This window comes from Anser anser (assembly GCF_964211835.1).
Source record: "Anser anser genome assembly, chromosome: 7".
In the NCBI taxonomy this organism is placed as follows: Eukaryota; Metazoa; Chordata; class Aves; order Anseriformes; family Anatidae; genus Anser; species Anser anser.
In genome coordinates this window covers 12443801-12459144 of record NC_139727.1, presented here as the reverse complement: position 1 = coordinate 12459144, position 15344 = coordinate 12443801, and the positions used below count along the sequence as shown (strand labels likewise).

At 41.0% G+C, this 15344-nt stretch overlaps 1 protein-coding gene across 3 annotated transcripts in view; it reads left to right on the top strand.

The window, feature by feature from the left end:
• LOC310902580 (uncharacterized protein) overlaps nucleotides 1–15344 on the top strand; it is a 522528-nt gene that overhangs the window by 54939 nt on the left and 452245 nt on the right. For 2 of the 3 annotated variants that reach the window (XR_014586805.1, XM_083844352.1), the window contains one exon: nucleotides 9672–9795. The gene's annotated coding sequence lies outside the window, so the exon portion shown is untranslated. Of the gene's footprint in view, nucleotides 1–9671; nucleotides 9796–14531; nucleotides 14870–15344 lie in introns of those variants that run through there. The other variant, XR_014586806.1, reaches the window with a different exon arrangement.

Genomic DNA, 15344 nt, shown 5'->3' with positions numbered 1-15344 from the left:
TTTGCAACAGGTAGGTAGAGCCCAGAGTTAGAGATATTTCATGCTGTGTGGCATTTCTACAGGAAGAGAAGCAACTCTAGCTGCTGCTTTTGGTATGTATAGGTAGGGAAGAGGCCTGAAGGAGAGCATCAGATGCTGAAAAATGCTGAGAGCACACATGCTGGCCTGAGGAGCCAGGAGCCCTGCACTAAGGGCATGAATGAGCAGTAGAAAGTCTGCCCCAGCTTTTGGAAGAGGGGATGTGGAGGAGCATCCATGAAGTTAAATGCCAGGAAACCTCACTTCATATCTCCAGGCAAGCAAGCCTATCTGTCTTAACTTTTTTGATCAAGCTTCAGTGTGTGTGCGTGTGTATATACATACATATATATATATATATACACACACACACATATATATATATATATATACACACACACACCTGCTGCCTCAATTTTAGGACCTAATCTTTTCAGCACTGGTCCAAGTTATCTGTAACCAACAGATTCTTGGTACTTAACCTCTGAACTACCCACTCCCCTGGTATGACTTTTGTCCTACTTCTGTTAGGAAGGAAAAAAAAAAAAAGGTGTGTATTTGTTCTGGATAAACTCACCCAGAGGAGGTTTTCAACCACTAAATGTAGTGGAAGAAAACAGAATTGGATCAAACAAATCCAGTCTAAAGTCTGCAATTAGTATTGGCATTTGGAGACTTTCAAATAATAGGTCATATTCACTGTGAGGATGAAAAATAATAAATATTGTAAAGTGTTTACTCTTCAGTTAAAGTATTTGCCCTGGATATTTTAATAATAGCAGTTTTTTTTTTTTTTCAAAAGTAAGATGAAGCCTTGCAAATCATCTAGAGCTTATTGTCACAACCCTTACCTCTGTAGGAAGAAGAATATAGCATTCATCATAACACTTTTTTCCATATATTTTGGCTCTGAAGGTTGGTGGCTGCAAGAGGTCTATAAAAACTTCGGCTAGAGTAAAACCCTTTGTTGTTCAGGTCATTGGCCTAAAGGTCATTCTGGTGCCACAAATAAATAAATAAGGCAGACTTCAAGTTTTCAGCTTTCCATTTGACTAAAATGTAGCATCTGAGATGTAAGGTTCTAGCTGGGTCATGCCATTAGGTAAAATGTTTGTGAACTGCAATAGTGCATCATGAGAGAAAGTTTTAAGTGTGTAAGGTCCAGTCCTTGTGTGCCTTGGTTTTCAAAAATGGCCTTGCAAGATACATTCAGTTATAGAAATGCTGTTTCAGAAGGATGAGTAACATTTTCCTTCATGATTGCTGCTTACTTCTTAGATGTAATAGGTTCCAGTGGCACTACTTAAAGTTAAGCGTGTATTTAATTGCTTTTGCTGGATGAGCATATTCGCAAGTCTGAAACCGCATGAGCTATTGTTCAGTACATAATGGCTGGTACATCTTCCCATGAAGTTACTGCATTAATTCTTCACTGTGACAATCCAGGAAGTTAACATGAGTTACAAAAAGTTTCCACCATAAGGTCCTAGTTTGTCCCATACATTGCAGGGTGGCAATAGAAGTTATGTAGCTTGTAATCACTGTGAAGCTAATTGCCAGTTAAATCCAATGGGAAATATCACTGGGTTTATTCCAGTTATTAGTAAATGGCAGTCTGTGCTAATACATATTTACACCTGTCTTACGATTTTAAGTGGAGACAGCAGGGTTTCAGAGGATATTGAAATGAATTCAATATCACTTTAGGTGGTCTTCCATCACTTGGTGGTCTTTCTATGCCAGTGGTTTATGAAGTGCACTGGAAGTGTGACTGTGCTGACAGTTTTCTACTGCCTCTGCTCATGAGAGATCTGTTCTGCTCATAAAAATTGCTTCACCTCCAGGACTGACAAATTGGCACTTCTTGCTAGTTATGTTCAAATGGGCTTTTTATGCAAATAGATTGGTTTTGATTCAATTCAAGGCTGAAATATCAGGAAAAGCTTCAACAACCAAAATGTTCTGTTTTGTCAGTAAAAGGATACTGAAACTGCCTAATTTGAATTTGAATATGAGCCAGCAGTGTGCCCTGGCGGCCAGGAGGGCTAACCGTGTCCTGGGGTGCATCAAGCACGGCATCGCTAGTAGGTCAAGGGAGGTGATTGTCCCGCTCTACTCTGCGCTGGTGCGGCCTCACCTCGAGTACTGTGTGCAGTTCTGGGCACCACAGTATAAAAAGGACATGAAACTGTTGGAGAGTGTACAGAGGAGGGCTACGAAGATGGTGAAAGGCCTGGAGGGGAAGACGTACGAGGAACGGCTGAGGTCACTGGGCCTGTTCAGCCTGGAGAAGAGGAGGCTGAGGGGAGACCTCATCACAGTCTACAACTTCCTCGTAAAGGGGTGTCGGGAGGCAGGAGACCTTTTCTCCATTAACAGCAGTGACAGGACCCGCGGGAACGGGGTTAAGCTGAGGCAGGGGAAATTTAGGCTCGACATCAGGAGGGGGTTCTTCACAGAGAAGGTGGTTGCACACTGGAACAGGCTCCCCAGGGAAGTGGTCACTGCACCGAGCCTGTCTGAATTTAAGAAGAGATTGGACTGTGCACTTATTCCCATGGTCTGAACTTTTGGGTAGACCTGTGCGGTATCAAGAGTTGGACTTGATGATCCTTAAGGGTCCCTTCCAACTCAGGATATTCTATGATTCTATGATTCTATGATTCTAATTTAAGGGACATCATCTAAGAATCATAGAATATCTGAGTTGGAAGGGACCCACAAGGATCATCGAGTCCAACTCCTGGGTCCCTAAAGGACCACCCAAAATAAATAAATAAATAAGATCATGTATATGAGAGCATTGTCCAAATGCTTCTTGAACTCGGCAGGCTCGGTGCCATGACCACTGCTCTGGGGAGCCTGTCCCAGTGCCCGACCACCCTCTGGGTGCAGAACATTTCCCTAACCCCCAGCCTGACCCTCCCCTGTCCCAGCCCCATGCCGTCCCCTCGGGTCCTGTCGCTGTCCCCAGAGGGCAGAGCTCAGCGCCCGTCCCTCTGCTCCCCTCGTGAGGGAGCTGCAGGCCGCCATGAAGCCTCCCCTCGGCCTGCTCTGCTCTGGGCTGAACAAACCAAGGGACCTCAGCCGCTCCTCATACATCTTTGTTGCCCTCCTTTGGACATTCTCTAACCGTTTTATATCTTATACTGTGGTGCCCAAAACTGCACACAGTGCTCGAGGTGAGGCTGCACCAGCACAGAGCACAGCGAGACAGTCCTTTCCCCTGACTGGCTGGCAGTGCCGTGCCTGAGGCACCCCAGGGTAAGGTTGGCCCTCCTGGCTGCCAAAGCACGCTGCTGGCTCATGTTCAACAGAATTTAGTCTTTCTACTCTCTCTGATTACTCAGTGGGGGAAAAGAGCGTTATCAGAGGGGGTACTCTGAGGGCCTACTTAGAGCTCCTGCTCTGAATGCTCTGAACTACCCTTCAGGAGAACTTTTTTCTTTCCTTGATCACGTGGGAAGTAATCTCTTCACACAGACCATCTTTTGGCATCCTAAAACTGAGGCAGCAGGAATACCTTTCAAGGTGGTGAATAAAGTTAAACAGATCTCCTTGTCTGAAGATAGAGAAGTGAATATGCAGGTCTGGGCTGAAGTCAATGTGAAATCCATTAGTGGTGTTATAATAGTAAGTAGTTCATTTTGGTTATCTTCTCTAAAATTGGGTAGAATGTCAGGTAAATTAAAAAAAAAAAGTGTGTGAGAATTTTGTTAAAATCGTCAAAACAAAGAAAATGCTGAATTACCTTATTTTGTTCCATGTGATTCATTCCACATGTTCCTTTGTTTCAGACATCAGCAACAAAAACAGAAGAGCAGATTTCTTTTGGAAATGCTTTTTCCACTTATGTGGCACATGGAAATATGGATTGTATTGCCTGTAGGCTGGGTTAAAGTAAACCAGTCTCAAAATATGTCAGCCAGCTGATGCAAGCACCAGTGTGAAATCAGGTTGGGGTATATTTGAATGTGGAAGAGTTTGTGTGAGCAAGAAACATGTGCCTTTTGTTGGGATATACAAGTGAGCTGTAGAAAAAGGTAGAATAAGTGTTGTCATATTCATTTGTTAAATTATATTGTTCCCAACTTAATGGCTATTTAGTGGAGTTTTAATTTCCACTCAGCAGCACGCTAGCCCAGCAGCTATGTCTAAACTGTGAAGAAAAGCTTGTCTCCTGCTTCTAGAAGCAGCGTGGGACAAAGGTAGATCTGGGGTGTCATGGGAAAGGTAATCCTGTGACTTCTGATGGGCAGATAGAAAATGGTTGTAATTTAGAGGTGTTTTGTTCTGGGCAGTGGCAGCTACCAAAATTCCTGTGAGTGCTGAGTCCCCAGCAATCGCTAACAGTGTCTGGAAGTGCAATCCAATCAATGCTGCACTTTCAGCTTTGCAGTTTCACTTGAGTTTTCTTAAGACCAGTTTTGTGACAGCCCACGTGTTGAGCCTCGGTGGTAGAAGAGCAGGTTTGAAAACTTGTGCCCCTCAGTAGGAGAATAACTGGTGACTCGGTGCTGTGTGACTTTAGCTCTGTTTTTTCACGTGGAAGAATGCAGATTCCCTCTTGGGCCTGCTGGGGTTGCAGGTTAGTCTTTTTTTCTGGAGTGGAATTTAAAACGTTCCAAAGGACAGGGAGCCATTTGCATTGACTGTGGCTGAAGCCAACCACTAGGGATGATGCTGAACTCCATTAGAATAAAACCAGTCAGCCTCTCATCCTGGGGAGAATTTCCTGAGTTGCTGCTGCCCATGCTGACATTTGTGCCCTGTAATGGGTGCCATTTAAGGAAAAACTTTGGTTTATTGCTGTATGAAGTTAAGCTGCAGATAAGTCACTTTCTGGCAGAAGTATCTACGCATTCTGAATTATGCCTGATCGTTTTGGTGACAAAAATAAACTTTTATTGCTTTTTATTAGTCAGCCTTGCAGATTCAGCACAGCTGTGGATGAGTGAGCTGGAGTCTATTCTGCTTGCAGGTAGCTCACAGAATCATTAACTATTTGCTATAGTCATTGAGAATCATTAACTATTTCCCCATCTTTATTGTTACTGATACACAAGCCTTAAAGACTCAGTTGGAGACTCAGAAAACTGTTTGAATTTTTCAGGGCTAGCAATTAGGAAAAACATCTTTTCTTTACTTCTAAATTGAGCAAGGTTGATTTAGAAGGCAGAGAAAGTAAACACATACTGCTGTTTCACAAAGTCACCTTAGAGAGTCTAATCATCTTTTAATTTAGAGCAGTGCCTTTGGAGGGCAGCAGGAAGCACTTTATGGTACAGTAAAGGGTGATACCCTTTCATCAGTGAGTATGACTATAAGAATTCAATGAATTAATGTTTTTGTGAAGCCAAGAAATAAAGTAATGAATAAAAATTCCCCATGCCAATGATCTGTATTCCTTCCCCTTTCAGGGTAAGGAAGAATGCCTGTAAAAGTACAGTTTACTCTCACACGCACGTGTTGTGTTGCCAAATGGAATGAAAGTAGTTTTTTCATGAAATCCTGTGTGGTTTTTTTTTGTCTTTTTTTTTTTTTTTTTTCCTGGTTGGCAAAGGATAAATCAATGACAAGAATTTCTTATATGCAACTTGCACAAATGCGCCTAGCATTTAAGCAGTTTATCTGCAATTCTAACGGGTTGCATTACTGATGAATTACTCCACCTTAAAATTTAGCCTCTGCCAAGATTTCAGTGGTGACTTTGGCATGCAGGGTACCAAGGAGACAAGTGCAAATAGGAATAAAATTCAGATATAGTCAGCTATTGAAAACATTGAACAGAACAGATGCACACCAGAATACCGAACTATTGCGTGTTGCAATTGCTGGAGATCTGCTAGTTAGACATACATAGGAATTTGCATAGGTGTCATGAAATGGCATATGTCTCTTTCAGAGAAAGCATGGGATTGACAGTTAATTTTTAAAATCTTGCCATTTAGAGTTGTTCAGAGTTGTAAAGAGGTAAATTTCCTTTTAGAGTTTCCTTGATATACTTCAGTTTTGTCCTGCAGACTGTGCTATTTTAATTTTTTATGCTTAAGCACATTAGTTTTACTTTTCAGAGGGAGCACAATTTGAGTTTCCTCTGTCTCAGAGTACCAGTTGTGAATGCTCTCATGGAGCCTCTACTCAATGCATTCTAAACTTGGATCCCTTTTGAGATGAGGATGAGACAACAAGAGATGTTCCCTTGGCACAGGTGCAAAGGTTTTTCAAGAGTTCTCTCAATTTCCAAGTTTTTAACTTGTTCCTTCATACTGCAGTACTTTTATTTTCACTATAGGGTAATAGGACAGGTTTCAAAGCACACTGTTTGGTGCAGCTAGCATTGCGTGTTCCTTTGTTTAGCCCAACATGAAGGCCTCCTAGATGTGAGCATGTGCCATTGTCAGAACCAAGAATATAGAGCTGGTCCTGTTAAAGTTTATGGAGCAGTGTGCTGGCCCCTTAGGCACACTGGAGAATCCTAGCAACATCAAAGCACTTTTCCTCTGATCTCTAATTTGAGAAATACCTGAAAGTCTTTGAATTTTGTATGATTGATCTTTTCATTAGTCCTAATTTTCTTTTCATTACATTGGTCAGAGAATCTATCTTCATTCGAGAAATGTCTCCACAGTACTGTTGCTTTGTACGAATATGCAGCAGTGCATGTTCATGGAGTGCTGTACAATTTCTACATTCTGTATATGGATTATGAAGAATTGTACTGTTGTTCTGTGCCATCATAGAGGCTTGAATGGCTAGCATTATTGATTGCATATCTTAAAGATTTATATTTAAAAATACTCAGTGAAGGAAACAGTGTAGTTGATGATGTGTAGTAGGAAAATCTACCTTCTGTCCTTTTTCAAAAGGACAGTAGGGGTCATTTTGTAAAGCACGTGTAACTCACAGTGACTTCATCTGGAACTGCAAATGCTCAGCACTTTGTAGTAATCAGCCCCATGTCTCCTGATAAAATTATGCCCTTGTGGCTTTCTTGTCTCAATTTTTCCATAACTAATATAATCCAAACTATATTATCCTATTAGGAGACTCTTTTCCTCCAACAAGCAGCGTGCACCTGTCTGTTTACCAGGAAGAAAGCAGTAACTCTGTTCTGCCTTTGTTTCAGTGTTAAAGGAGATAATTCAGGCTGTACATAGGGGAGATTGAGCTAGTTCAGTTAAAATAAGTACATTAATTCTTGAATTGAGACTTTATGCTTTTGTTCCTTCATTATTCATTTTACTTATTCTGGCTATCTCTGCAGTGGATGGGGAGAGAGAGGCTCCTTCAGAGCACAATTAGGGCACCTATCCCAGGTCTCTGTTTGGAGTTAACTCTCTTCTTTTCACCAGCTAGGGGACATAGCCTCGGAGCTCTGTAGGTGCCTATCTCCACTTAGGCACATATGCTGGTTGGCTTGTTTAGGGTCGGGGGAAGGATGAAGTTTCTCTATAGAGGAACTGCTATTATATAAAAAGTGCTTCTACATTATAATTAATGAGTTTCCAGTCAGGCAAAATGCAGAGTTTGAGCTGATGGGAACTCTCGTCACAAGTAGATATAAATGCAGATGCATTGTCAAAACTTTGAGTTATCCCACAGTCTTCCAAACAAGAAGTAAGGAGCGTGTTACAACAAAATGTTTTCCTTTCCCACCTCCATGATTAAGTTCTTTCTGTTACTTCAGAGCCAGGTGGCTTGAAGCATTCTGTACCATTTCTGTCTGTATTATATGGAGTTAAAATTGCCAAGAGAAGTGACCTTTAGGAAGTCAGAATTCAGCCAATTGAAAATTTGGAAAGGCAAAAGTGTTATTTTTAGCAGTAGAAGCTCTGTAAGATGATGTGCAGCACAGAGCAAAAGGTATTCAGGTTTTCACAGAAGGGCTGTGAAAACAAGCCTTTTGCAGGTGTGTGAATAGCCGGCAAAGCCACTGAAGCTTCCTCTAGCTGCTGTGAATTTTGGGAAGTACTCTTTAGACGACCTTTCTTTTTTCTTGGTGTGTATGTGTGTGTTAATATCAATCCCTGTTTATGGAGCTGAAACTTTTCACGTATCCATGTGTGCCACCCACAAAATGGCATGCGTGTGCTGCTTGTGTGTCATGTTTGCAGAGACATTTGGTATTCTGAGTGGAGACAGAGTCTTCAAAAGACTGGGGGAAAAAGGTTCAGCCTTTGACTCAAAATCTCCACTGCCCTTCTTTTGTTATCCTCTTTCCCCTTCCATATTTGTTTAAGCATAATAGAGAGTCAGGTTGATGGACGTGAAGAAAAGGCAATTGTAACAATTGTGAATCTCTCTAAAAAATGTTACTGCTATGAACTCATGGTAGGTGGCAGATACCCCCTTGGCAGAGGACAGTTCGTATTTATTTTCTCTGCCAGGTACTCATCAGTGCAAAGGAAAACCAATTACAGCAGAGGTCCTCTGCATTCCTGTCTATCCGAGAGAGTGATGGCAGCTAACCCATAATAAAGTGCCTCTTGCATAATGAAATAGCTATGGTGAGAATCCCTTCATTATACACGTGCCTAGTCTGTGGCACCTTTGTGAAGTTACTCCCCTGTTCAAGTGCTCCTGGTGCAACAGCATAGGTGTGAATGCTGAAAGCTGCTACAAAAGAGCTTCCATGTCATGTCGCTCGCTTGCTCTCCCTCTTACCATCTGTGCTAATGCAACTGGAGCTAGAACAACTGTGTAACTCTAGATGAAGAGGGAAACCACTGTGCTGGTTTAAAGGAGGAGTGAGTGCCCCTGGTGATAGCTGCCTTTTGGTGCTGAAACAGACCATAAAGTACATGATTGCTCCCACACAGTCTCCAGTGTGAGGGGAAGGGACCAGAGAGTGGTTTGAAAGTACACACTGAAAGTATAAATACTTTGGGGCTTATTCCATGGAGAAGTAAACTTAAAGCTCCTCCTGCTGTTACTGAGAACCACCAGCTGATGTGCGGGTCTTGTGTTACTCTTCAGCAGGCACCCTAGTGGCAGGTTGATGGATGAATCTTGCCAAGTAACAGCATCATTCAATAAGCTCATATTTTTTCTGTGTTTCTTCCTCATCATTTACTGTAAAATAGTTAAGCAGTCCTGATCTTTGGGCTTAGGATGTTTCTGTAAAACAAAGAAGAGCCTATGTTGCTCATATAACCCTATGAATGAGGAAGCAAAGGCCCCTGCTGAAAGATGTGTGCTTGCACTGTCCATCTGTTCTCCATCTCTGGAGAAAACAATGTAGAGGTAAAGATGGTGCAGGAGTCAAAGAACTTTGAAACATGCTTTGCCTATTTTACTTTGCAAATTGTTCACAGAACTCTAAATACATTCTTAAAAACCATTTGAAGCACGGATGGCATTTGAGTTTGTTCTGTGTATAATTTATACACATTTCAGCTGCAGACTGTAGCCGACATTGCTTGGATTACTTGTAAGTCATTAAGGACCAGGTTTTTCAAAGATCACAGTCCCAGCAAGAAAGGCTAGGACTTGAAATGCAGAAAATTTTTTTTCATGCTAGCTAAAATCACAAGATGGCCATTGCCTTGTGAGTTGGGCACCTGGTGTTGAGGATTATCACCTGAAAATCTGTTCCTGTGCACACTCCTGAGAAGTGGTCTTGAATTCTAGTGGCTTTGTTTTTCTCACAGGTCAGTGTCCTAACATTGGAAGACTACCTTGGATTTTGCCTGTTATATGGCCAAAATAACTGCCTTGACCTGATTTTACAAACTGGATTTGCATGTCTGCAACATACTTTACGTGACTTTCTAGGTAAGTGTACTTTTGGGTTGAAAACACTTGTAAGTCTTCAGGGGAAAGTTCAAATAAACTCCTGAGTGGTGCATGAATTGTTTTTCTAGACTGCTGTTGTTGTTTTTAATAAGATCCATCTGCCTCAAATTTACTTCTGTATAGAGTATAGCAAAATCACGTGCACCACCACTGAAAGTTTCAAACTATAGCTAATGAGAGCCACATAAAAACTTGTGCATCAGCTCCTGAACTGAAAGTTTCACCTTCAGAGTACAGGATCAAAAGCGCAATAGAAATCATTGCTCTGATGTCTCTATTGAGCAGACAGTATCATTAGTACATTTTTTCTAAGTGCTATTTCTCTCTAGTGTGCATTACCATTAAAACTTCCAGTACTAACGTCTACATTACTTTCCTTTTGAAATGAGGGTTCATTCAGTGCCTTCGCTGGTTGCTTGAACTATGAATGATTAGCTCTGCATGAGGCACTTTGTAACCCTCCCGGTGGAGGAAGCCATATGAAAATAAATGTTACCTTCAGGTATATTTTGCATACTGTAGCTGTGTGTAATTACTGAGCCTGGGATTCACCATTCTGCTGACCCAGAATTCCCCAATGTGCTTTGTGCAGGTTTTGTGGCAGTTTAAACAAATGTAGTTGCAAAGGATTACAGAGATTAGTTGTTATTTCTGTTATGTAAGATAGAAGAATAGGCAACTATTACATAATACATTCAATGTTATTAAAGTATGTCCTTCTTTGGAGGGCCACCGCTTTGAGGGTCTGGCCTTACAAAGTCATTAACGGATCATTTTCTGATTATGGTCTATGGATCCCTAGAGGTCTATCATTTGCTGAGACCTGAGAAAGGTAATTAAGAAAGGCATGGATATTATTAGTATGTTAACACTCTAAGGTCTGAAGGAAATTACTATGGGTCTGTAAAAAAAAAAAAAATAATTTAGAGCTTCTAGCCAATACATGGGCATACCCTGCATTTTTTTCAGGTCTTTCTAGTAGGAGATGTTTAATCTGCCTCAGCAGATTTCAAATTCTGTAATCCCATCATAGTTTAGAGGCACTTTGAATGCATGTGTGCGTTCCCTGGGTGTGGAGGTGAAAACAGCATGGCTGTGGTTACTAACCTGTTGAGCTACCTCACAAAATTCATGTTAGTAAATGGTAGAAATGGTCTGGACCTGTGCAAACCAACATCGAAATCAACATCTGTCGGGGCTGCTGTTGTGTCCTGGGAAAGTCATAGATGAAACTACAGGACGGATAGGAATCATCTGTTTCCAGGTTTTAAAAAAACACCCCTTCCCTCCTCCCCATAAATTTAAACTCTCTTTTGTTCAAGTGAGGTGGAGGAGTTTGGATAGCCCCAGAGAGTTCTTTACTGTTGCAGCTGAACACTTCTCAGCTTTGTCCTCCTTGTATTTGCTGTTCTGCGTAGGGCAAATTTACCAAGAAGCTCAGCTGAAGCTGAGAGAAGATCCTCTGACTTGGAAAATGCCTCTGAATAAATTATCCACTGTGAAAGAATGATACGTTTTCTACCTAAGAGCCAAAAATGTGAAACAGTAAAGGATGTTCTTAGAATATTTGCTGAGAACCTGGGCTCCCTGGAGGAAAATGAAGCTTCTGGAGGGTGATTCAGACAACCCATTTCAGGAATCTGCCTCTCTTTAGTGACTGTATGTGGAAGTCAGGTATCAGAGTGGGATTTAACTGCCCCATTAAGTAAAGTTAAATGGTGTGAATGCCCTTGGTCAGCAGCTTTCAGGGGGCTGAGCAGTGCAGGTAGAGCGTGGCAGCTGTGCCTTTAGTTGGGGACTGCATGGACACAGCAGCCAGAAGTAGCACTGGGGCAGAATAGATGCACAGATGCGTGCAAATCCAGAGGGGAAACTAGAGTTTCCCATTGTAGGCTTTCTGGACAGCAATTAAATGGATAACTATTTATATTCTTTAATTTTAGTCACTTTCAAATGGTTATAGTCTCTTCTCATTCCCTGTCCTTTGGTCGATCTTTCCTGAGAGCAAGGGCACTCTCCAGCTCTCACATAAACTCAACACTTTCCGCTGCATAGGCAACGTAAAAAGGCTCACACATTTCATTTTCTTTTGCTACAACATATATGTAGCTGGGTTCAAACTTGTTTCTATGTAGATTTTTTAGTTATTTTTTTTTCTTTTCAAAACTCAATAAATGTGCTGAGGAATACAAGTACTTGTAGGCACTTGGTGAAATTCCTAATGTTTTTATACAGAAAACAAGTTTAGGTGTTCACAGGAGCATCTTTAGGCCCTGCAGCCCACAGATTCACGGATTCTTGACATATCTCTACAAATGAGCAGTAATTTTTGGAGACAATGCAACGCCATTGATTCTGAAAAACATAAATTAAGATACTGAAAACAAGGTCTCTATTTGGGGCTGATTAGAGGCCTGCCTCGCGGAAGGCTGACTATTGCCAATCCTCATGGGAATGAGGGACTTAAACATGTCACTGAAATATGTACTGCAAGTTCCTTCATGATAAAGTCTCAGATAAATAGGAAATACCTCAAACATGCATCTTGGGAAAGCCAAACAAATTTCAGATGGAAATGAATGGAAATTAATTCAGGGTGTAGACTTAAACCCAGCCTCTAGGGATACAGTAATTGTGCCTTTTAGAAAATGGTCTCCTGCCCTTTGCATTTTAACTATCTATAATTACTTTTGTGGTTTGTTGGTTGTTGAGGAGCTTGACAAGCTGGGAATTGGCGGATTCAGTGTTGCCTTTATTTACAGTGCTTTTGCCAAGTCATTAAGTCAGCAATAGGAGGCTTTATTCTGACAAAACTAATCCCTCAGTGTGGCCAGACACCACATATTCCATTTAACTTCGTGCCACTATATAAAACTGTTTTAGCCAAAATTTAGGCTGGCAGGAATTGTCAGAACACCACCAAAATTAGTATAGATAAGCCAAATTTTTTTTTCTTCCATCCCTGTCATGTTTTTTTTTCTTTTTTCTTTTTCTTTTTTTTTTCCTCGCAATGAGCTGTGCAAAGAAGATTTTTACTAGGGCTTTATGTAGACCTAGATGACTTCTGTTGCTCCAGTGAGGTTATTCTTATACTGCCAAAGGGGCAGGAGAAAGACAGACACTCCTGCAGGGACATGGAAAATGCCAGGTAGCCCCAAGAGCTTTTGGAGGTTGTTGGATTTGTTTGATTCATAAACAGAACAATATTGCCTGCTGCACATTGAGTTCTATTTGCTTGGGTTCGCCAGTATTGTCCAGCTCTCCCAGTAGCTGTCTTTAAACGAGGATGAAGGACTAGTACATAATGCAGTTGTGCTACCAACGTCAAGGATTGTTGAATAACCGTCGTGGGGCATAGTCCAGAGATGTGCTGTGTGGAGAGCTCAGGGGCACTGTGACATTGTGTGGTACAACTACTAATTGTTATTATTCTTTCTTTCTAAAATATCAGGGCATGTTTCTATCATCATTCTGCAGCTTTTACTGTCCTTGTACAATTTGGCCCTGACCTCATCAGAATAATATTTGAATCAGAAATGAGCAAATATCTAACATCTTTACACTGAAATTTTCCCAGTTTTATTAACTGTGGGTGTATTGAAAACTGACATTAGCAGGCACTCTGGCACCAGCAGTCTGAGGGTTTCTGGGGAGGAAGGGGGCAGGTGTGGAGTTGTTCCGATAAACTTAATGCTATAAGATCAGGCAATTTATAAATTACCATGGGATACAAATTCTTATGACTTGACTATTTCGCAGTGAAAATTAACAACTATAAAAAGTAATTTCAGGTTTAACTCTTCCAGAGCGAGTGGAATTCTGTGTGGAATATGTTTGACTAAGATTGTCATGACTGTTGTTAATCTTCAGTCATTTTTTCACTCCAGAAATAAGGGTCAGGTTTAATCCAGAGCTGGCACATGGGGAAGGCTAAATGCTGTGAGAGAAGGGGCGAAGTTCTAATAGCGATAGCGTGCTTTCATGAGATGGGAGGGAAGCTGATTTCACTTTTTAAAAAAGAGAGGACAAGGATAAATGATCACAGCATTAACTGATTTGTAAGCTGTTTTTTACTAAAGAAGCAAATTGTTTTGGTAACTAACATGTGATACAAAATGTCATCTGCTCCAATCTTATTTTTGCTCATACTCACGGGGCTTTTTTAAAATTAGGTGTAACAGGCAACAGCCCATAAAGCACTGGAGATAGAGGTGAAGATTCCTGATGGAAAATATTCAGTAAATTTGGTGATTTCTAAGTTATAGATTAATTAATGCCTTCAAGACTTGAAAGAATCTCTAAAATCCAAAATTGACTTTCTTCATGCAATAATAGTGTGTTGTCTTGAGAAATTCTTCTGTCATTATTATGTGAAATGGGATGCTAGCTGTTTCCTAACAGCCTACAGGAAAACAATGGTAATTAGAACGTTAAAGGGTCAGAGTTAGTGTTTTTTTTTTAATTTTGGAGATGTTTTTTAATTTTGGATAAACTGCTCCAATTTCTTACCTGCAAGATTTGCTGCTTTTATTTCCATAAATTATTTAATTGAATAAGATAAGATCACGTTTGTTTGAAGAAAGGAAAAAAAAAACAAACAATGATCTTAATTAGGGGCAATGAGAAACTTATCTGCAATTTCTTTTGCACACATGTGCCATTGCTTCTGCAAGATTCTTATAAGTTACTGTCATGAATTGCAAGATTATGTTATCAGTATCATCAGGGATCAATTTCCTGACATTCAGATTTTCTGTTGGAAAATAGGAACTATTTTGAATGGTAAATCATAGAATCACAGAATGGTTTGGGTTGGAAGGGACCTTAAAGATCATCCAATTCTAACCCTCTGCCATGGGCAGGGACACCTCCCACTAGACCAGGTTGCCCAAAGCCCCACCCAGCCTGGCCTTGAACACCTGGGAAGTGTTCATACACAAATGGGAAGTCTTTTCCTTATTCCTATTAATGATAGTGCAAAAAGAGTAACTAAGGTGACAGAACAACCTGCAATATTAGCAGAAAAAAGACAAGACTGACCTTGCCTGAGATGGTAAATGGGAATAAATGGATGGGATAAACTGAGTTTGCAAGGAGAGATCCAGGCCAGGATGGTTAGGGCTGGGGCTGGAATCAGGACATGGTCTCAAAATCTACGTATGAGAACAGAAAACAGGGACAAACCAAAGGTCTGGAACTGGTCATGGAGCAGAATTCAAGCACCATTCATCAATCTGCTGTAAAGTAATTACAGAAGACTGCTGTCAAATGCAGCAACCATACCTGGTGTCACCATGGCCCAGCTAAAAGGACCGCTCATCCAGCATGTGCTGGCAGGACCCAGCTGGATGAAACTCAGAGCCAAATGGGTCAGTACTGGTCAACTGAGTGGGAGAGAGTGGGGTATGTGAGTGAGGAGGTAAGCTATGCATGTTGGGATGTAGAAATTTCTGAAAAGTGGATGGTCTATTTAAGTACGCTTCTAGGTAAAAATAACAAATTTATACTTCTGACTTTACTGTAACAGT